Source organism: Rana temporaria, chromosome 5 (assembly GCF_905171775.1).
Source record: "Rana temporaria chromosome 5, aRanTem1.1, whole genome shotgun sequence".
NCBI lineage: Eukaryota > Metazoa > Chordata > Amphibia > Anura > Ranidae > Rana > Rana temporaria.
The window spans coordinates 109,998,421-110,022,995 of record NC_053493.1 but is presented as its reverse complement, the minus strand read 5'-3'; the positions used below and the strand labels follow the sequence as shown (position 1 = coordinate 110,022,995).

The following is a 24,575-nucleotide window of genomic DNA, read 5'->3' as shown; positions in this document are numbered from 1 at the left end:
GCAACTTCTCCTATTTTAACACTGTGATTGACCACATAAATATCTTAAAGGCAGACACTCATGTATAAGCAATGAGGTTTCTAAAATTCTTGTAATGTTTAGCATGTACAGTAGGTGAACCCGATTTTGTGTCAATCTCGCTCTCTTTCTCAGCGAGATTGAGCACCTACGAGCCCCATCGCGGGAGCCAGCGCCGAGCTGGCTTGCCGCGATGGAGACAGAGCCGTCATAGAAGCGACGGGAGATCCGACTTGGATTCCCGCCAATTCTACACGTGTGCGGCGTTTGTTATGAATCCTGAAGGGGAAGTCCCCGCCGGATTTTAAATAAAAATCCGGCATGGGTCCCCCCTCAGGAGCATACCGGGCCCTTAGGTCTGTTATGGGTTGTAAGGAGAGCCCCCCTACGCCGGAAAAAACGGCGTAGGGGGTCCCCCTACAATCCATACCAGACCCGTATCCAAAGCACGCTACCCGGCCAGCCAGGAAGGGAGTGGGGACGAGCGAGCGCCCCCCCCCCTCCTGAGCCGTACCAGGCTGCATGCCCTCAACATGGGGGGGTTGGGTGCTCTGGGGCAGGGGGGCGCACTGCGGCCCCCCCCACCTCAGAGCACCCTGTCCCCATGTTGATGAGGACAGGGCCCCTTCCCGACAACCCTGGCCGTTGGTTGTCGGGGTATGCGGGCGGGAGGCTTATCGGAATCTGGGAGCCCCCTTTAATAAGGGGGCCCCCCACCCTAAGTGAATGAGTATGGGGTACATCGTACCCCTACCCATTCACCTGCAAGAAAAGTGGTAAAAACACAAATAAACCACACAGTGTATTAAAATATTTTATTTTTCTGCTCCGGAGGCCGCCCCCTGTCTTCTTTATTAGCTCTTTTACCAGGGGGGGCTTCTTCTTTGACGTCTTCGGGTGGGTGGGGGCCGCCGTCTGGTTCTCTTCCACCGCCGGGGGGGGGGTGGCTTTTAAAAAAGCCCCCACCCCCCCGGCGGGTTTCCTCCGGCGTCTTCGGCGGGGCTCTTCTTCTTCCGCTATCCCGACGGGTCTTCTCCGCTATCCGGGGTTCTCCTTCTGTCTTCGCCGCTCTCCGTTGTTGACTCGGCGCACCCCGGTTCTTCGTCTCGCTGTCCGGTGTCTTCTTCCGTGCTGTACGTCTTCTCCTTCCGTGCTGTGATGAGTTCTTCTTCCGTGCTGTGACGTCATGTTCTTCACTTCTCTCCTTCTCCCGATGTTGACTCGCCGGTCCTCCTCGCTGAAATGACGGATGTGCGCCTTGCATCGGACCTATATAGGCCTCACAGTCCCATCATGCTCTGTACCTACCCATGTGATACCTACCACGTGGTAGGTATCACATGGGTAGGTACAGAGCATGATGGGACTGTGAGGCCTATATAGGTCCGATGCAAGGCGCGCATCCGTCATTTCAGCGAGGAGGACCGGCGAGTCAACATCGGGAGAAGGAGAGAAGTGAAGAACATGACGTCACAGCACGGAAGAAGAACTCATCACAGCACGGAAGGAGAAGACGTACAGCACGGAAGAAGACACCGGACAGCGAGACGAAGAACCGGGGTGCGCCGAGTCAACAACGGAGAGCGGCGAAGACAGAAGGAGAACCCCGGAGAGTTGAGAAGACCCGTCGGGATAGCGGAAGAAGAAGAGCCCCGCCGAAGACGCCGGAGGAAACCCGCCGGGGGGTGGGGGCTTTTTTAAAAGCCACCCCCCCCCCGGCGGTGGAAGAGAACCAGACAGCGGCCCCCACCCACCCGAAGACGTCAAAGAAGAAGCCCCCCCTGGTAAAAGAGCTAATAAAGAAGACAGGGGGCGGCCTCCGGAGCAGAAAAATAAAATATTTTAATACACTGTGTGGTTTATTTGTGTTTTTACCACTTTTCTTGCAGGTGAATGGGTAGGGGTACGATGTACCCCATACTCATTCACTTAGGGTGGGGGGCCGGTATCTGGGGGCCCCCTTATTAAAGGGGGCTCCCAGATTCCGATAAGCCTCCCGCCCGCATACCCCGACAACCAACGGCCAGGGTTGTCGGGAAGGGGCCCTGTCCTCATCAACATGGGGACAGGGTGCTCTGAGGTGGGGGGGCCGCAGTGCGCCCCCCTGCCCCAGAGCACCCAACCCCCCCATGTTGAGGGCATGCAGCCTGGTACGGCTCAGGAGGGGGGGGGCGCGCTCGCTCGTCCCCACTCCCTTCCTGGCTGGCCGGGTAGCGTGCTTTGGATACGGGTCTGGTATGGATTGTAGGGGGACCCCTACGCCGTTTTTTTCGGCGTAGAGGGGGCTCTCCTTACAACCCATAACAGACCTAAGGGCCCGGTATGCTCCTGAGGGGGGGACCCATGCCGGATTTTTATTTAAAATCCGGCGGGGACTTCCCCCTCAGGATTCATAACAAACGCCGCACACGTGTAGAATTGGCGGGAATCCAAGTCGGATCTCCCGTCGCTTCTATGACGCGCTTGCTGGGATGTGCTGTCACTATTCCAGTGAGTGTGAGATGTCGGCGAGATCTCGGCACCCTGTCGCCGAGTATCAGCGCGACGCTGTCGTGCTGAAAGCACAATATCACAAACACCTACTGTAGTTCAAATAGAAGGGATTGCATTTTCTTTCAACAAAACTAGATATTCACTTTAATGTAAAGCCTCGTACACACGACCAAATTTCTCGGCAAAAACCAGCAAGAAACTTGCTGGTATTTTTTTTTTTGCCGAGGAAACCGGTGGTGTGTACACTTTTCGACGAGGAAACTGTCGAGGATCTCGTCGAGCCAAAAAGAGAGCATGTCTTCTTTTTCCTCGACGGGAATGGGGAAATTTGGCTCGCCGAGATCCTCGACAGCCTAACAAGGAACTCGAAGAGCAAAACGATGTGTTTCGCCCGTCGAGTTTCTCGGTCGCGTGTACAAGGCTTCAGATAGTAAACAGCAGACACACACATGCTGGCATTTCTTTAAAGCCCAGCTCTAAATTTTTGTCAGACCTTTTCATGCCCCTGTTGAAAAAAGGGTATTGAAAGCACTATTTGCCCTCTTCAACATTGCGCTCTGTGTTCTTTAACAATCTTGGTTTCTCTTCCAGGTTGAATGGCATCAAATGTCATTCAACCTACTTCATGTGAGCCCAGACTGACTGACCTCTACGATTAAGCCCGATCCAGGTAAAACGCATCATAGGGGCATGGCCAATGGGCAGGGACTGAGCTAAAAATCAGAACTTTTCTATGAGATATAGTTGACGTTTACAGTGCATGGCCTGAGCTTGGTATGGTTGTAGATATGTGGAGTGGGACATGCTCCTTTTGTAACCAGCACCTGAAGTTGAGGCGAGGGGGGGGGGGGGGGATCATCATACAATCTAGGCTCATGGGGAAAATGCTGCAGAGAACAGCGCTCATGCATAATAATGTAAACACCATCATATCCAGCAGTAAGAACCGCCAACACTGGAGGAGAAGTCATGTGACCCTCCAAAAGAATTAACTCATATATGTAAGTTATGCTATATTATCAAAAGTATTGGGCCGCCTGCCTTTACAGGCACATAAACTTTAATGGCATCCTAGTCTTAGTCCGTAGGGTTCAATATTGAGTTGGCTCATCATTTGCAGCTATAACAGCTTCAACTCTATTCACAAGGTGTAGGAGTGAGTCTATGGGAATGTCTGACCATTTTTCCAGAAACGCTGATGTGGACAAGAAGGTCTGGCTCACAGTCTCCGCTCTAATTCATCCCAAAGGTGTCCTATTGGGTTAAGGTCAGGACTGGGCCAGTCAAGTTCCTCCACACCAAACTCACTCATCTATGTCTTTATGGGTTGAGCTTTGCCCCTTACTTCCAGTAAAGAGAACTCTTAGACCCCTTTCACACTGGGGCGTTTTACAGGTGCTTTAGCGCTAAAAAAAGCGCATGTAAAGCACCTGAAAGAAGCGTCATCTGCAATCCCAATGTGAAAGCCTGAGTGCTTTCAAAGCCCTTTCACACTGCCAGTGCCCAAAAACGCTGGTAAAGCTCCAATATGACCCCTCTCACACTGGAGCGTTTTTCAGGCGCTTAGGCGTTAAAAAAGCACGTTAAAAAGGCACCTCAATGGGAAGGGGTGCTTTAGGGCGGTGTATTCAACGCTCCTCAGTGCTGCAAAGAAGCTGCTTGCAGGTCTTTTTTTGATGACCTGCCAGTGCAGCACCTCAGTGTGAAAGCACTCAGGCTTTCACATTGGGATTGCACATAAGGCTTCTTTCAGGTGCTTTTTTTAACGCTAATATAAGACCCCTTTCACACTGGGGTGTTTTTCAGTCGCTTTAGTGTGAAAGCACTCAGGCTTTCACATTGGGATTGCAGATGAGGCTTCTTTCAGGCGCTTTACAGGCGCTTTTTTTTAACGCCAAAGCACCTGAAAAATGCCCCAGTGTGAAAGGGGTCTTAAGGCGTCAGCATACCAAGACATGTTGGACAATTTCATGCTCCCAACTTTGTGGGAACAGTTTGGGAATGGCCCTTTTCTGTTCTAACATGACTGTGCACCAGTGCACAAACAAGGTCCATAAAGACATGGAAGAGCTGGTTTGAGGTGGAGGAACTTGACTAGCCTGCACAAAGTCCTGACCTGATAGAACACCTTTGGGATTAATTAGAGTGGAGACTGCGAGCCAGGCCTTCTTGTCAACATCAGTGCCTAACTTCAAAAATGCGCTTCTAGAAGAATGGTCAAGCATTCTCATACACATACTTCTAATCCTTGTGGACAGCCTTCCCAGAATAGTTGAAGCTGTTATATCTGCAAAGGGTGGGCCAACTCAACATTGAATCCTATCGACTAAGACTGGGATGCCATTATAGTTCATGTGCGTGTAAAGGCAGGTGTCCCAGTACTTTTGGTAATATAGGGCCAGATTCACATACATTTGCGGCCCTGTAACGTAACCCGTTTACGATACACCGCCGCAAGTTTCCAGTTTTAGTGCCCGATCCACAAAGCACTTACCTAGAAACTTGCGGTGGTGTATCGTAAATACGTACGGTGCAAGGCGGGCCAATTCAAATGGGCGTGTGCCATTTAAATTAGGCGCGCTCCCGCGCCGGACCTACTGCGCATGCTCTGTTTCGCAATTCCCATCATGCTTTGCGCGCAGTGACGTCATTTTTTTGAACGGCGACACGCGTAGCGTAATTCCGTATTCCCGGACGGCTTACGCAAACGACGTTCATTTTTAAATTTCGACGCGGGAACGACGGCCATACTTTATACAGCAATACGATTGCTGTGTAAAGTTAGGGCACCAAAAACGACGACTAACTTTGCGACGGGAAACTAGACTAGCGGCGACATAGCGAACGCGAAAATCCGTCGTGGATCGCCGTAACTCCTAATTTGCATACCCGACGCTGGTTTACGACGCAAACTCCCCCCAGCGACGGCCGCGGTACTGCATCCTAAGATCCGACAGTGTAAAACAATTACACCTGTCGGATCTTATGGATATCTATGAGTAACTGATTCTATGAATCAGTCGCATAGATAGAAACAGAGATACGACGGCGTATCAGGAGATACGCCGTCGTATCCCTTTTGTGAATCTGGCCCACAGTGTATATATGCTATGGGGAGTTGGAGGAAAAATAATATTCTTCTGTTAAAATTGCTATAAAAAAAACAAGGTCCTTGGAGTGTCTGGAATACCTGTTACTATATTTCATCATCATTGAGTGTACCCAGGCAGTGACCCGGTGATGACTAAAAGTTATCGCCACAATTTCTGAGAAATATCATTTTTTTTAACCCCGATATCTTCAGTTGTATTTGCTTTGGAAGTAAAGGCATGATCGGAAGAATAAACAAATAATATAACAATAAATATATAGTAAAGTTGAACAGACATTCCTCTTTAGGGCTCATTCACACCGCCAGTCCCAAAACAAGGCAGACTTATTTTATATGGTCTTGGTTCACATTGCTGTGTTGCATTGGTGTGCATAAAAAGAAAAAAAAATGATAAAAATGCAGCTCCATGCAATTCACATGCCCAACCCATCACAGCGCATGTGTGTTATACACACGCTATGCGTATGCTATGAGGCCCTTCAGAAGTCTCAGTTCCTGGCTGACTAATAGGATCAAACATACTTTTCTTGGACTTATGTGGCTTCTATCAGCTTGTATCTATCTAGTAGAGCAATGAAGCAATACATTACTTAACAGATGTTTATTTCCCATATATGAGTAGTTGTATTATTTGCTTTATGTACTCTGTCTGTACAGTAACTGCATGAAAAGAATGATTTTACCTAGAAGGTTGACTGAGTTTAGCAATGATTAATTGTAATTGTCAGTAGCAAAGGAAAGTTGCTTGCAATAGAGGAATTGAGCTGCTGACATTGTCAAGGCCAGACTGTCTAAAAACTTTGTTGATTCATGCAATCATTTATTTTCTCTGGTTAGACTGGTTGTAGCTTGCTGTCATAATTTTTTTTTATTGAAATAAATGTATGGAGATTAAAGTACAGACTGTATTTTAAAGGTTTTAGTTCCTTCATCTTGCTCAATATTCCTATAACAGCTTTAATGCCTCGTACACACGACCGGGATTCCCAATGGGAAAAGATCCGTCGGAAATCCCGGGGGGAAAACCGAGAACCTGCTCGGTAACTTTTCCCCCATACACATGAGAGGTTTTCCCGTTGGGAAAACTCAGATGAGAGCTTTGGTCGGGAATCCCAACCTTGTGTATGCTCCATTGCAGTTTTTCCCATAGGAAAACTGCCAAAAACTGTCGGGAAAAAGTCCGCCGGGAATCCCAGTGGGAAAAAAGAGAGCAAGTTCTCTTTTTTTGTCTGATGGTTTTTGGGCAGTTTTCCCATCAGAAAAACTGCGAGGAGCATACACACGGCTGGGATTCCTGGCCAAAAGCTCTCCTCGCAGTTTTCCCATCGGGAAACCCAGCCGTGTGTACGAGGCTTGATTGAAGGTGGCATTTCTGCTCTACCTTGGAACTTTTTTTGTGTGATGCCGCTATCCAGCGGCATCTTTTGTCAAAGTATGCCGCCCTCCTGTAGGGTGAAACAGTATGACTTCAAACAGTATTGCCATTGTCAGCTGGACTAAACCTGTTGCATTCACTACGTATTGGGGTATGAATTTATTACAGTGAAATTAACATGGCTTCCCTTCGAACATTCAATCACATGTAGGGTAACATAAAAAGTAGCACTTTTTCTGTTGCTGGTTAAATGTTTAGCCACTTTAGCCTCGGAAGATTTGGCTGTCCAATGACTGGGACATTTTTTGAGATTCGGCACTGCGTCGCTATAACTGACAATTGTGCGGTCGTGCGACGTTGCACCCAAACAAAATTGACGTCCTTTTTTCCCCATAAATAGAGCTTTCTTGTGGTGGTATTTGATCATCTCTGCGTTTTTTTTTTTTTTGTTGCACTATAAACAAAAAAAGATCGTCAATTTTGAAAAAAAGCAATATTTTTTACTTTTTACTATAATAAATATCCCCAAAAAATAAATAAAAAAAAAACATTTTTCTCCTCAGTTTAGGCCAAAATTTATTCTTCTACATATTTTTGGTAAAAAAATCGCAATAAGCGTATATTGATAAGCGCAAAATTTATAGCATCTACAAATTAGGAGAAAGATTTATGGCATTTTTTTTTTTAAAGTAATGGTGGCGATCTGCGATTTTTACCGTAACTGCAACATTATGGCGGACACATCGGACACTTTTGATGCTATTTTGGGACCATTGTCATTTATACAGTGATCAGTGCTATAAAAATGCACTGATTACTGTGTAAATGACACTGGCATTGAAGGGGTTAAACACTGAGACAATGAAGTGCTTAAGTGTGTCCTAGGGAGTGATTCTAACTGTGGGGGGCTGGGCTACAAGTAGATCTCTGTCCTGTCACTAGGCAGAACAGGGAAATGCCTTGTTTATATAGGCATCTCCCCATTCTGCAGCTCCATGACACAATCGCGGGCACCCGGCGGACATCGAGTCTGCAGGACCCGCGGTCACACTTATGGAGCATGTGGCGCTCGCACGTCCACTATGCCACGATTTAAAGGGGACGTACAAGTACTTAGGCGCCTGTGGCTCAACACCTAAAGCTCAAAAAAGGTACAAATGCTAAGTTTGAAGCAGAACTGGTGCATTTTTGGCCCCATAGACTTCAAAGGAAGTGCTTGAAAAACGTTTTTGAAGCCTAGACAACCCTGTCCTCCTCCTAGTAACTAGCTCTTCATTAGCTAAAACAAAAATGCTCAAATACACTTAAGCACTTACAGAACACCCACTGTCATTACACAGCAGAGCTTGGCAAATAAGGTGTTTAGCATTGAACACTTAAAAAAACACACACACACTGTTTTTAATATGTTCCTAAAGAGAGGATTAAAAGAATATAATAGATGTGACTTTACAATCACTTTAATCTTTGGAGATAAACAGAGCTGTCATTCACACATTGCAAAAGTAAGACAGGTTTAAACATTAAAGGAGAAGTCCAGCCTGAGCTTTTTAGGCTGGGCTTTCCTATGGGTCACAGGAATGCAATTCTTTTTGCACTCCTGTGACCCATTTTCAGCAGAGAGCAGACTGAAGTTCGCTCTCCGCTGACGTCACAGGAATCAGTCCAGGCACCGGGTCGTCACAACAATATAGTCCGGATGAGAGGCCGAGACGGCCACTCCCCTCCCCCTCCACAACTCAGTGCTCTAGTGAGTGTGGAGGATCAGAGAGGAGAGCTGCTGATTGACAGTCAGCAGCTCTCCATTTAGGGATCTGTAAAAACTGAGCCATTGGCAGTGTTCGATCACTCGATTCTCAGTGCAGAGGTGCCGGGGGACAGATGCAGCATTGGACCGATGCTGCATCCACCTAGGCAAGTATGAATGGGCAAAAAAAAACATACTTATTTATTAAAGCTAGTACCTGCAGGATCTTCTTTTTATTTGTGCTGTCTCCCTCTTGCAGAAACAGTATAAAACAAAAAGAAAAAACATGATCCTGGGAAGTGCTAAGTACTCCAAATCTCATGGGAAGATGCTGCAGAACAGTGCAAGATTGTCTTTTTAGTGGGATTTGGGCTACTCAACATTTCAGGAATCCTGCCAAAAGCAGAATGACATCATCCTCGCCTAGGAGCTGTTGGCAGAAGCCAGGGGAAGGTAAATATATTTTATAACTTTTTGCCCACTGGTGTCTTTTTTTGTATATTTTATGCAGTGTTTCTGTTAGGAGGGAAGGCACATTTTAAAAGTGTACCTTGCAAATTTAGGTGCAAGGTCCCCTTTAATGATACAAAATGCATCCGTGTTGTTATTTTTACTACTTGAGTCTGAAATTATGCTTGCCTTACAGATAATAAACTGTATTTAATGATTTGCTAATTTTGGACAGAGTGACATTCACAAAGAGTTATCATCCGGATCAGACAGTGATAAAACTGCTACTTTTTATTTAATATCAGTATGGGTTACTGATTTCTGAAATTTTAATAGTATTAGTACATTTGTATTTTATGCCATTTTTGATGTACATTTTGTGTTTTGCGGAATTAAGCTTTCCACTAAATGTATTGTGGTTGTGCATATATTTTCTTTTATCATTAGCATCAGGACAAAAAACAAATATGTTTACCTTCTTTTCACAAGTTTCTCTCTGGCCTCGTACAAATGACCGTTTTCCTTGGCAAAATCCATCAAGAAAAATGCTGGCAGAGCATTTTTGCAGAGAAAAATTGTCGTGTGTACGTTTTTCGGCGAGAAAACTGTCGTGGATCTCGACGAGAAAAAAAGAGAACATGCTCTCTTTTTTCTCGTCGGGAGTCTCAATTTCCTCGTCGTGTTTCTCGTCGGGCTCGTTTATGACGAGAACGTGTGGAAAATAACTATACTAGAAGTATAGATAAACACCGCGCTACTATAAAAAACTTATAAAATGCAGCCAACACCACGGAATGGATCAATTCCGAAAAACAAACAAAATAAAACATAAAGTGTAGCGCTAATTATAAGTGAGATAAAGGATTGGGTATATTAATAATTAACCAATCATTGAAAAGTGTCCGTATGAAACACATTAAAGTAGTCCATAAAAAACTGTGAAAAAATTAATAACAAATGAATCCTCAAAATTCAGTTCACAGTGGATAAATGTGCAAAATAAACTTCAATAAAGAAATGGTAATAAATCTTCATAGGTAAAAAAGATGTATAAATCCAGCACCGAAATGAATGGAGGCTTACCAGAAGCTGTGGACCCAGAATAGGCATATACCTAGTGGGTCATTTGCGCTTTAAAGTTGATGATACCAGCGAGGAGGTGAAGTCCAACACAGGATCAGGTGAAAGTCGGTTCAGAAGCACCTTGTATTAGGTTGTAGACTTGGGTCCATATGGAGGTTCAAACACTCAATACAACGGAAGTTAGAAAAAAGAAGGCAAAAATACACATAGTGTAAATCCGTTTAAAAGTTTACTTGATAGCAAAATCAAAAAATGGGTTACACTCACATTTTCAGCATTGGTAACAGGCATGTAACAAAGAGCAGTATTGTCAGCAAATTCCCGACATGTTTCAATCTAAACGATCATCATCTGATCATGCCCGTTACCAATGCTGAAAATGTGAGTGTAACCCATTTTTTGATTTTGCTATCAAGTAAACTTTTAAACGGATTTACACTATGTGCATTTTTGCCTTCTTTTTTCTAACTTCCGTTGTATTGAGTGTTTGAACCTCCATATGTACCCAAGTCTACAACCTAATACAAGGTGCTTCTGAACTGACTTTCACCTGATCCTGTGTTGGACTTCACCTCCTCGCTGGTATCATCAACTTTAAAGCGCAAATGACCCACTAGGTATATGCCTATTCTGGGTCCACAGCTTCTGGTAAGCCTCCATTCATTTCGGTGCTGGATTTATACATCTTTTTTACCTATGAAGATTTATTACCATTTCTTTATTGAAGTTTATTTTGCACATTTATCCACTGTGAACTGAATTTTGAGGATTCATGTATTATTAATTTTTTCACAGTTTTTTATGGACTACTTTAATGTGTTTCATACGGACACTTTTCAATGATTGGTTAATTATTAATATACCCAATCCTTTATCTCACTTATAATTAGCGCTACACTTTATGTTTTATTTCGTTTATGACGAGAAACTAGTTTATGTGTATGCGTAGAAACTCGCGCATGTCCAAAATAAAGTATGAGACGGGAGCTTTCCTTCGGTAAAAGTAGCGTTCGTAATAGAGATGGCACATTCCTCACGCTGTAACAGACTGAAAAGCGTGTATCGTCTCTCACCAAACTTTTACTTAACACGCAGTAACATGAGATTAGCAAAAGCAGCCCCAAAGGTGGAGCCAGTGGAATCAAACTTCCCCTTTATAGTGCCGTTGTACGTGTTGTACGTCACCGCGTTTGAGAACGACAAGATTTTGTCTTGACAGTGTGTATGCAAAGAAAGTTTGACAAGATTCTCATCAAGCCTGACAAGAACCTCGTTGAGGAAAACAACGTTTCTTTCACGACGAGATTCTTGGTTGTGTGTACGAGGCCTCAGTCTACTTGAACCCTCATGTAATAGGTCAGTTGTCACAGAGCTCAGTAGCTCAAGCCGAAAAGTACACTTACAAGTGAATGACTTATCACAGTGACTTATCACAGTGACACCTTATCCCTTATGGTAAATGTAAAAAAATATTTTGTGTTTCCCATTGGTAAATGGGGGTAAATCGTCCTGGTAGGGACTTAAGATGGCAATGCAAACCTGACCAAGGTAATCATTCATGAGTATCTGAATAAAAATGCTTTAGATTTACAGTGCAAAATTAATGTAATTCTATTACTATTTACAACATATTAAGTGATGCCTTTCTGTTTCAGGTTTAGAATCCACTATCCGCCTTGCAGCTTTCACAGGTGAAGAATCTGAAGAGGTCATTAATGGTTGCATGGTACAGGGAACAAGTCAAAGGAATATAGACATGAAGATTTAGTAAGTGTATCTCTTAGATACTTACATTTGTGCTTGTATGATATTGAAAGAGCTACTGCAGAGGACTTGGTTGTATATTCATCTTAATATGTTTTATCAGATTTTGACAGAGATAGTTTAGACTTAAAGGGGACAAATCCAAATTTGACAGTATTTTCAAAGGAATTCAATGCTGCTTAAACAGTGTGCATTAAGCCTCATACACACACAGTCAGACTTCAAACACACTTTTCCGTGGATTTTTGTTTGAAGGGTGTTGGCCATGAACTTGGTATGCATACACACGGCAGGACTTTTTCAGCAAACTTTCTCAAAATCACGTGTTTTTTTGCTCTTTACCACCACCCTTTGGTCAACTTCTGCTATTGTTGGTTGATTTTACCTTGGTTCTGAGCATGCGTATTTGTACTTCGGTCTAAACTCTGATGGATTTCTGTACACACGGCAGGACTTTGCACTGTAGGACTTTTGTTGCCGAAAAGTTTGTCCGGGTTGCAGAGCGAACTTTTGTCCGATGAAAACCGAAAAAGTTTGACCAATGGAGCGTACACACGGTCGGATTTTTCTGAAAACCTGCTCATTTTGAAGTTTGTTGTCAAAATGTCCGATCGTGTGTATGGGCCTTAAAGCGGAGGTTCACCCAAAAATAATTTTTTAACATTACATTCAGCCGAGTTGTCCTAATGACAATTTTTTCGTACATACCGTTTTTTTCCGCCAGTTCCGGGTATGTCTTCTGCGAGACTGGGCGTTCCTATCTGATTGACAGGGTTCCGACTGTCGCATACAGCGCATCACGAGTTGCCGAAAGAAGCCGAACGTCGGTGCGGCTCTATACGGCGCCTGCGCACCGACGTTCTGCTTCTTTCGGCAACTCGTGACGCGTAGTATGCAACGGTCGGAAGCCTGTCAATCAGATAGGAATGCCCAGTCCCGCAGAAGACATACCCGGAAGCGGCGGTGTAATACGGTATGTACGGGGGAAAAAAAAAAAACAGCCGATTGTCATTAGGACAACTCGGCTGAATGTAATGTTAAAAATTTATTTTTTGGGTGAACCTCCACTTTAAGATTGTTATAAATGAATTTTACACCTGTGTTTATTTTTTATTTTTTTTACCATCTTATCTTTTGCTGCCATCTTTCTTTTTTATGTCATGGGGAGCCAGCTGTCTCTTCCTGGTTCTTGCAGCTGACCCTCTGATGGTGTGGTGCATGTGCTGTATGTATTACGCATGACATATATTTCCCAGGGATCTACAACTGGGGCTTTGTCATTCTTGCCTAGGACAGAAATCCACATATACAGGGGGCCAGTTACATAAAAAAGTATTAAAATACATGGTTGGCTTAGAGGATCGTAAAACTCTATATACATATTTATTGTATTATGCTTTTCAAATCATGTTCTTAAAGTGGATGTAAACCCACTCTCATCCTTTCTAAACTACTGCCATAGTGCTGATCTATAAGGATATAGATGCCTCCTGCATTTATCCTTACCTGTCAAATGTCTCCCCTCTTTCTGTTATAAGAACTGCAAAACTGCAGATTCTGTGGGTGGGTCTGTTGTCTGGAGCTCGGTGGGTGGAGTCGTGATGTCAGTAGACTCCCCACCTACCTCTACACTCCCCTTGTCAACATGCATTTTTTCCTATGTATTCCTTACACTAAATTCTGCTTTGATCACTAACATCCAGTCAAAATCCAGAAAAGTAACCACATGACTTCTGAAAAGGAGTGGGGGTGGGAATTAAAAAATAATCCCTGTCTCCAGGCTAGTGCATGAGATATGTAAATAACCTGTCACTCACAGCAAGGGGGCGGAACGGACTAAGGTTTTTCTCTGTAAGTCCGTTTTATTTCACTGAACAATAAAAGAGGATTGCTCAGAGCTAGATTAGCTCTGTGTGACAAGACTGGGCACATATGATAGGAAATCTAATACTCTACATTGTGACATAAAAAAAAAATAAAAAAAAATCGGGTTTACATCCACTTTAATGAATAACACAATAAGATTCAAAGGATGTGAAAAGATGAGAGACTGAATAAAATACATAGACAAAGAGAAATTTTTGGTACAGTTGAGTATCAAAAACAGGTAAAATTGTTACGGTGGACAAATCTCCAACGGGTGGGGCTGTCTTCTGCAAGTCATAGGAAGGCAGCATGCAGTTTTGCTATTTAAACCTTAAAGTTATGCTGAGACTTAATCTTAAGGACTTTGAGGAAATGTGGAAGCCATGGTTGGAGGAAAAGGGCGCTTCTCTCTAGGGGGTAAGAACTACAGTTGGGGTAGAGAATAACCAAATATAATAGCTGATTGAAAAGTCACACGTGGGATATCTTGGTAGAGCTACGACTAGTGTAGCCTTTGGATTTAGATGGGGGAAGGGAAACAACCGGGCAATGGAATTGATTTACGAAACCAACAGTAAAATAGATTAATGGAGTAGTACTAGGTGGGGGGGAATAAAAAGAGAGGAGGGTTGAGAAATAGTACAATTATAATATCATATAGAACTCCTCAACTCCAGTAAATGTTATTATTTGCCTCCCAGTATACCAACTTAGGAGGTCTCACTTTGTACTAAGATTTTGATATATATAAGGAACATTTTTTTCCTGTTTTTAATGAATTGTTAAAAATTTGTATGAGATAAAAATATAATAAAGAATGAATATATTTAAAAAAAAAGTTATGCTGAGACTGCATTTCCTTACATGGCAATGTTTTTTAGAATGTCTTTCTTTTATGGTTGAGAAAATTACTCAACTCATATCTCTAATTTTGAAGTTGTACCATGTGGATTTTTCAGCAAGGAGGTGCCAAATGATATTACCTATTGAAGGCAACCAGATTTTGTTTAACCTATTTGACTACAGTACAAGTACTGTAATCTGATTTGTTCTGATTATATCTAGGAGTATGATGATATAACTGCACTTTAATTATTTTATAAGTAATTGCTAGAGATTTATTTGCAACCTGCGTAGCATTGGTGCCAGAGTATGATAGCATTGCAGTAAAGATAAGGACAGCAACATTTCATGCCCAATGTCATACCATATTAATTAGAAAGCTTCTGAAGTTTATGTGTCCTCAGGTTACTATTAATAAGTACAAATCTTGATGTCATCTAAGAGAATTTGAAGTTATACAATATAAGAACATGAAGTTGTACTACAGTAAAACATTCCCATATAGCTGTTCTCTGAGGACACAGCTTGCCTATTAAATGGTTCTGATGTGTATCTTTGTATTTATCATGTATAGATGACTGTCTCACTCACTAAATCCATTTGGTTGCCTGCGTCCTTATATTCTGAGTGGCTTTAAAATGCAATAAGTATTTCCTGCTTATCAACATTGCCCTCTGTAGTTCACATGGAGATAGTACATTCTGAATCAAGTGACAAAAGGCTGCCATCTGTAAAAAGCTTGCAACCGTGAAGGTCTAATTAAAGAGGAATTCCAGGTATTGATATCACTGTACAGCACAGCAGCTGGTGTGCGGTGCGATCCGGCTGGTGATGTGCCAAGCTCATCAGCCAGAAAGACATCTCATCAAGTTAAATTGCCAACTACGGGGTGCGAGGCAGGGGATTGGCTCGCACTGCACTGAGAAAAAAAGTACAGCATGCAGTACTCTTTTTCAGCGCATCATGCCTGAACCTTGCACATAGAAGTCAAAGCATTTAGCCTTTTCCACAAAGTGAGACTGCACTGGAATAGCTGCCCAATGCCGTGCCACTGCATCTGGTGTGAACCAGCCCTAAAGGTTTTAACCCTTTCCTAAATATAAATAAATAAACGTTTTGAACCATTGTGAACCAGAGTTGGTTCACACAGGGGCGACTCAGCCGCCTGACAAATCGCGATCCGCTCTATTCAATAGAACCGTTCTAATAGGAGCGACTTAGAAAAAGGTTCTTGTACGACTTTGGGGGCAACTTGCATTGACTTTAATACAGAAGTCATTTTGCGAGTCGCCTCTCAAGTCGTCTTGAGATCGCCTTGCCGAGTCGCCCCGCCCCTGTGTGAACCGGCTCTTAAAGCGGTGGTTCACCCTAAAAAACAAGTTTCTACCATTAAATCCAGCATACTAGCGTGAGCTACAGTATGCCTTTATTTATTTTTTTGCGCCGTACTCACAGTTTAATCCCGTAGTGAAGTTTTAGACTCCCCGCGGGGAATGGGCGTTCCTATGCAAAGGGAAGATGATTGACGGCCGGCTATGGCACGTCACGCTTCCCAAAAATAGCCGGAGTAGGTCTCGGCTCTTCACGGCGCTATATGGCGCCTGCGCACAGACTAGGAGCTGACTGCGCAGGCTCCATGAAGAGCCGAGACCTACTCCGGCTATTTTCGGGAAGCGTGACGCGCCATAGCCGGCCGTCAATCATCTTCCCTCTGCATAGGAACGCCCATTCCCCGCGGGGAGTCTGAAACTTCACTACGGAATTAAACTGTGAGTACGGCGCCAAAAAATAAAATAAAGGCATACTGTAGCTCGCGCTAGTATGCTTGATGGCATGCTAGAAGAAAACATATTTTTTTTAGGGTGAACCCCCGCTTTAAGGTTTTAACCCTTTCTTAATTATAAATAAACGTTTTGGCTATACATACACTTTAAAAAATGCATCAAAAAGGGTAACTACTATTATAAAAATAAAGAAACCCCTCCATCAGCATCAGACAACCTTGTAAACATAGAGAGTAGGGAAACCCAAATGGCTTGTATGAGGCTCAAGGATGAGAAATGGGGCAAGGACAAATCCTTTGCAATTATTATTTACTCATCCTCCCTTTGCTATAGTTATGGCTTGAGAAGGCCAAAATATTTTTCTGTGAATTCGTTTGCCCATTTTTAGCCATGGTCGTTTTAGGTGACCTGCAGAGAAGACTTGGAAGATCCTTTTCCAAGCAATTTTAGAAAGGTCTGTGGTGCTTTCTTCTAGCTTGATACCACATCAGACTCAGGAGGCAGAGGACCACCATAGTACTGCCAGTCCCGGATTCCTGGCACCTACATATAAGTACCATCTTATGTTCGAGTGACTTCAGGTTACTACATTATGCCTGTGTTTATTCACAAATATTTGACACCAGTTAAAAGCTCAGTGGAAAAGATATTCTGGGTTGCTCTAAATGCCATCTTGGCCCCACTAGCTAAATCTCTTGCATTGTCCATAGTCAAACCTTCTCAGCTGCTCGAATCTGAGCCTAGGAAGCCAAGTATCACCCAGTGTAATTCTTAGAAAGGGATATAATATGGCACAGAATATTAGGATAAGGCGGCAGCACTACCTAAAAGATTTGTGAATGTCTGCTGACTCTGTTACAAACATAAGAGTTACATGTGACCAACATAGATATTCTGTTTGATGTAACATAAATGAACAGTTTATGTATTTATTTATTTAGTCTGTTAAACTCTTTGCTATTCCAGCCATGTACTTAAGACTTCAAGTATAACTAAAGGCAACATTTTTTTTTTTTCGTTTTGGATAGAGTGGAGAAGGATTAGAACACCTGTTAGTTTTTATTGCTGTCTTTGTCCCCGTTAGGGAGATTCACCTTCTCTATTTGTCCTGTTTACCATTGTCATTGAAAGTGAAAGTAAAGGAAAATCCTAAATTGTTGGTTGTCCCAGAAAAGTAATAGAGGGGAAGCCTGCCTATGGGGATGCTGGTGACCTTGGGACCCCAAGAGATTCCCTTTAATTTGAAGGGATTTCCTCTCACTTCCTGTTTTGGCTATGGGGCAGGAAGTGAAGGTAAATCTCCCCAATGGAACATCAATGGCAATAAAATATGGCAGGGGTTATATCCCTCACTTACTCTATGAAAAAAAAAAAAAAAAAAAAAAAGGCTAAGCTTTGCTATATTAGTAACAAACTATTCACATTCAAATGACTTGCATTTTTAAATTTTCCTTATTTTTATTTATTTATAAATGTATTATATGTAATATTTTTATATATTCAACTACATAGATCTCTATGTCACAAATTTATACTTGGGTCTAACTGCTTAATAGTAGGGTTTATTTATTAAATGAATAAGATGTGTTCACTTTCATGAATAAGACATTTTGCAAAGAAAATGAAAAACTTAATTTATGCTTGTACATGATTGGATAAATGAAGTCCACACAACTTCACAATTTATTAAGTTCTCGTATATACTCGAGTATAAGCCGAGTTTTTCAGCAATTTTTTTTGTGCTGAAAATTCCCCTCTCGGCTTATACTCAAGTCACCTTTTTGTGCCTGATCTCCCGGACTTTGGGAACCCGGTATCCGCTGGCTGTAGCTCCCCTGGCACACATGTAGCCCCACTCTTCCTTAACATGTGTGCAAAGTTTGTTGTCAGATGGACCTACGGCCAGGGAGCACAGATTTTTCAAATTCGGGCACCTCTTCCATAAACTCCTATGTTAATTGGTAATTTCTCTGGTAACTTTGGGGTCCTGGTACCGGCTGGCCGTCTGTCTCCTGGACCTGAAACCTGGCACACATGTAGCCCTAGTTCTTCCCTACAAATGTACAACGTTTTCTGTCTGGGGAACCTACGGCCGGGGAGCAGCGTTTTTTCAAAGCCGGGCACCCCTTCTATATACTCCCATGTTAAACGTAAGTCTAGTCATGGACACAGTGAGGCATGGGCACAGTGAGGCATGGACACAGTGAGGCATGGACACAGTGAGGCATGGGCACAGGGAGGCATGGGCACAGTGAGGCATGGACACAGTGAGGCATGGGCACAGTGAGGCATGAACACAGTGAGGCATGCACATGGACACAGTGAGGCAAAGTGAGGCACAGTGAGGCATGCAGATGGATACCCTAGGCTTATACTCGAGTCAATACGTTTTCCCAGTTTTTTGTGGTAAACCTCGGCTTATATTCGGGTCAGCTTATATTCGAGTATATACGGTATATGAATTTTCTCTGAAAACAAACATTCTCTATTACTTTAGTAGGATCTAAATATTTATGTTATAATAATGTAATCAGTGTTTTTTTTATATTTATTCAATTTCTAATCTCAGTTAGTATGATAATTATGTCACTTTTATATAAAGTAGTTTTGGATATAATAGGGAAAGTTTAGAACCCCTGTCGAGTTCTACCTTTCTAACCTGCTATTCAGTCCTCGTTTAGAGAGATATCCCCTAATTTTCTGTTCTGGGGACAACTTTTTATTATACGGGAAGTGAAGGAAAACATGCAACAGGGAAACATACAACAATAAAAAGCTGACAGAGGTTCCAGCATTCCCCTACTTAATGTAAAAAATAATTAAAACATTTTTTATAAACAATTTCCCCTTGCTTCCTGTCCTGGGGACAAACAGGAAGTGAAGAAATCTCTCCACCAGAGCTTCCAATGGCAGTTCCAATTCTTCCCCACTCTATCCAAAAACTAAAAAAAAAAAGTTTGGCTATTGATACACATTTTTTTCTACCTACTGATCTTTAAAATAAACTGCAGTCTGGTTGATTTCTATAAGTAACTATATTTTTCACAAAGTTATTGCACTTAGCACTCCATTAGGGCTCATACATGCTGACATCATTTTCTAGTATTTACTGAGCTTTGCCAAAGTCAAAAAACGTTTGTGTCAATATTTGTAATGTAAGCGTCCCCGCTTCTAAATACAAGTGCCAGCATGACTTTCGTGGAGATGTCTGCTGGAAAGTTGTTTGGCCTCCTGGGTGTGTCAGTTCTGATAATGCGAATATTTAATAATCGCCCACCTGTGATTTTGCCAGCCCTTTGCTTTGGCTGACTTAGGTTTTGCGATGCCATCAGAAAAGGTTAAAAAAATATATATATATATTTTTTAAATGCCTGTACATATGAGCCTCTTTGAATAAACCAGGAAAAAATAGTAAGGAGCAGAATAAACAATTATCAATATCTGTTTTTCACTAAAAGGGGGTTGTTTGAAGAGTGATGAAACTTTATCTTTATCCATACAAATCCTCAACTTCAAACTTGTTTTTAGACATTTTTATTTTCATATTTTTGCCTTTGAACTTTATTACACTACTAAAGTTGCTCGTAACAACTCCAATAACTACTAAAAGTGGATGGGAATATATATATATATATATATATATATATATATATATATATATACACATATATATACATCTATTTTTATGTACAGTATACTGTATACGCGATGTTAGTTGGATCATGATGAGTCTTTAGAAAGATGAGGTCTAGCCTCCAATGTGAACATCTGGCTAATTGAGGAACCTGTTATAAGTTAGTGTCAAACAGAAACACACCCATATTGGGCACAGTGTGTTTTATTCAGCTATAATTCTTTTGATGTTCTGTAAGTTAATTACATAGTGGTTTATCCCAACATATGTATCTTTTAGTTTGGGCTTTTAAACACATTATAGCAATGTCTGTGCATGTCCTGATACCCACACAAACCATCATAATAAGTATAATGCACTCATTTCTTTCTCATTTTCAAGGCATGTCACTCATCTTTTCTTAAAAAGAAGAAAGTACAATTTATCCCATCAGTTATTACCAACCAACAGTTATATGTCACTATTACGATTTATGAACATGTTTTTGCTTGTCTAAGGCCCTGTCAGTTCACCGCCCAAGTTTTAGAACTTCTACATTTAATTTTCTCTTAATGTACAGAGCTTTCTATGAGTATTTTGCCACCTTTCCCCCTTTAGATAATTCCACATTTTGAGGTTTTACAACCTGAAATTATTTATTTTTATTTTTTCCGTTCAATAGTTCTTGGTTTTTGAAATTGGTTTTCATCTTAGTAATGATACAAAAGTAAGAGACATATGCAGGCCTGTATTTCCCACAAGGCCACTGAGGCCAGGCCTTGGGGCGGCAGGGCTCCAAGGGGCGGCAGTGGCATGGAGTCCCCCGACGCCAGGAACATACAGTTGAGGGCGGTAAGTTATGGGGGAATCCGATCGATCGTTAACAAGTGATTGCGGCGATGCTCTTCCCATCTCAGCTGTGACAGGAGTTCTAGCACAGTGCTAGGACTCCTGTTTTGGAGGTGACAGGGTCAATAAAGAGAACATATCACCTCCAATTGCTATCACACAGGAAATAGTTTTCTCCTGTGTGATAGCAAAAAAGTTAAGTGAACAAAAAATGATAAAAAATAAATAAATAATAAGAAATAATAATTAAATTAATAAAATAAAAAAGTAAAGAATAAGAAAAATAATAAGAAAAATAATAAGAAAATTATACAAAAATTTAAAAAAGTAAGCGACAAGCTACAAATAAATAAAAATAAAAAAGTGATAAAAAAGTAAAAAAACAAACAAAACATATCTGAACTAACCGTGCCGCACATTCTCTGTTGATTTGGGGGGGGGGTTTGGTTGGCGGGGAGGGGGTGCATTGTGGAACCTGGCCTTGGGGCGACAGGGAGAGCAAATCAGGCCCTGGACATATGGACATATGGATTGACATTAACCTGAAACTTCATACAGACAGTTGCAGTGCTGTTGTTGATCAACTTACATTCACTTATCACTCAAGACCTTACTCGGTCTACTCGTTGTGTCAGCATATGCCACAACTAAACACCAGCGTCAACACTATGGGTTAGGGATGTATAGAAAAAGGGGAGAACTGCATAACTTTTGAAAGAAAACGTGCGTTCGATAACTTAATGCAAACAAACATAAAAATGTATTTTTTTTCAAGGTGCAAATATGTTTTATTGTTACAGAAAAGAAGATATTTGTTGGTTGCTGAAAGTGGACTTAAACTTAAAAAGTGAAGATTTGCTATGTTCTAGGGAACATCTAGAAAAGTCAGTTGTGACTAAGAAGCAGTGCTGGGTCTGCATATGCCCAGTTCAGAGATGCCAAACTGCCCCCTCTCCCCAATTTACTATGCATAGGTCAGTGTCAGGAGGAGCAGCCAGTTCAGTACGATTAAACTAGAGCAGTGGTGGTCAACTTGAAAATAGTAGAGCAACGCAAGTGCGGCCTCTGCACCCCCAGAGGGCTTGGGCATGCTTTTATGCATTGAGGTGCACTACATCAAGTTAAAAATAATAGGCTGTAATACACCAACATTTTGGTCCTGCTGAAATCTTCGCATTGTACTCCAATGTGCACTGAAGAGAAAGTGGGAGTAAAATTAGCCCTATCGATGGTGTCAATGGCAGTAATAGTAACTCTCAGCACTGGTGGTAGTAATGGTAACTCCCAGCATTGGTGTCAGTGACTGCAATAATAACCCACAGCATTAGTGTCTGTGAGAGCAGTATTAGCCCCAAGCATTGGTGTCAGTGGCCTCAGTAATAACCTCTATCATTGATGTCAGTAGTACCCCCATCATTACTGTCAGTCAGCCCAATAATAACCATCAACATATTGGAGTCATTGGCTGCAATGATAACCCCCAGCATTTATTATCAGTGGGTGCTGTAATAACCCCCAGCATTGGTGTGAGTGGCAGGGTCTGCATTTTGGGTTTGATTTAATTTACTTCTTCAATAGGGGAGGTGTGCTATTTTTAGAGATTTTTAGGAAAGGTAGCCTGTCCCTTAAAGGATAACTTACTCCAAGAAAAACAATATTTTACAACAAAGCGGTCCTTCGATTTGGCTAAATTCATTTTGTTTTTTCAAGATAAAAACATATTCAGCAAGTACAGAAAGAACCTTATGATCTTGTAAAAAACAGTGTTACTTTCTGTGAACTGATATGCAAAAAGTGTGTTGGTGTCTGCACTGTGTGGACAGAAGGGTGGTAAAAACTTACTGGATGGGTAAGTGGACCACTAGGGACAGAAAACCCTATATGGCAAAGTGGGTAATAAACAGATATACAGCATAAAATATAGTGCAAACTTGAAAAATGCTCGACTGAGCATATAGATAAACACAAAGTGCACCAAACATCAGTGTAAATAATTACAAGTGATGACACATAATGAATGACCAAAAATATATGAAGTGAAAGAATACATATAATATATTGAAGCAGAAAATAAGTCTTTATAGAGCAGTTTTTCCAAGGAAAGTCCAAATTCCAGTGTTGGTGAAACAAAACTTCAGTGCAAAACACCTGGTGGTATCTAAATGCTCACCTCACGGCTATAGCACGGACAGCCAAAACAACACCACAAGGGGTACTCAAACAGATGCAGCAAGACTTGTAGTTGAAAAAAGCTCCGTATCAAATTGTCATATGGAAAACAATAGCAAAGAGAAAAAATGGCGTAATACTGTGAGGGTTTTTGAGGGGAAATTGATATATCACATAGACATGCACTCACATGGAGGCCATGAATAGTGGGCCTATCTCCAACGAACGCCGAGTTCGTAAGTCCACCTGTATGGATCCCTTGGTATCCTTTAGCTACCTCTTCCTCCTCCTGGTATGTAGGTATGAGTGGATGGGTGGATGTATCTCTCACAGCAACCAAATGCAGGGGGAGAAAGGACAGCACATAGCACAATACCGCTGTAGTGCTCCTGGTACCTGGGATCGATGGACCGTTTTCATCGGTTAACCGATGAAGCTGACTGATGGTCCGTCGCGCCTACACACCATCGGTTAAAAAAACGATCGTGTCAGAACGCGGTGACGTAAAACACGACGACGTGCTGAAAAAAACGAAGTTCAATGCTTCCAAGCATGCGTCGACTTGATTCTGAGCATGCATGGATTTTTAACTGATGGTTGTGCCTACTAACGATCGTTTTTTTCCCATCGGTTAGGAATCCATCAGTTAAATTTAAAGCAAGTTGGCTTTTTTTTAACCGATGGTTAAATAACCTATGGGGCCCACACACGATCGGTTTTGACCGATGAAAACGGTCCATCAGACCGTTGTCCTCTGTTTAACCTATTGTGTGTACGAGGCCTTAGTGTTACAAGGTCTCAGGCGTGAATGGGGAGCAGATGTGTTAAATTTGGTGTTATTGCTCTAACTCTCTCATACTGGTCACTAGAAGTTCAACATGGCACCTCATGGCAAAGAATTCTCTGAGGATCTGAAAAAAAAAATTGTTGCTCTACATAAAGATGGCCTAGGCTAGCGATAGCGAATCTTGGCACCCCAGATGTTTTGGAACTACATTTCCCATGATGCTCATGCACTCTGCAGTGTAGTTGAGCATCATGGGAAATGTAGTTCCAAAACATCTGGGGTGTCAAGGTTCGCCAGACTATGCTCAGACTATATGGTCCACACTGCATAAAATTGGTCTGCATGGCTGTTGTTTAAGAAGAAAGCCTCTTCTAAAGATGATGCACAAGAAAGCCCTCAAACAGTTTGCTGAAGCCAATCAGACAAAGGACATGGATTACTGGAAACATCCTGTGGTCTGATGAGACCAAGATAAACGTATTTGGTTCAGATGGTGTCAAGCGTGTGTGGTGGCAACCAGGTGAGGAGTACAAAGACAAGTGTGTCTTGCCTACAGTCAAGCATGGTAGTGGGAGTGTCATGTCTGGGGCTGCATGAGTGCTGCCAGCACTGGGGAGCTACA

General features: G+C 42.3%; 1 protein-coding gene across 2 annotated transcripts in view; it reads left to right on the top strand.

The window, feature by feature from the left end:
• The window catches only part of THRB (thyroid hormone receptor beta), a 554,536-nt gene that overhangs the window by 170,176 nt on the left and 359,785 nt on the right, over positions 1-24,575 (top strand). For both annotated transcript variants that reach the window (XM_040353002.1, XM_040352998.1), the window contains exon 2: positions 11,934-12,045. The gene's annotated coding sequence lies outside the window, so the exon portion shown is untranslated. The remainder of the gene's footprint in view (positions 1-11,933; positions 12,046-24,575) is intronic.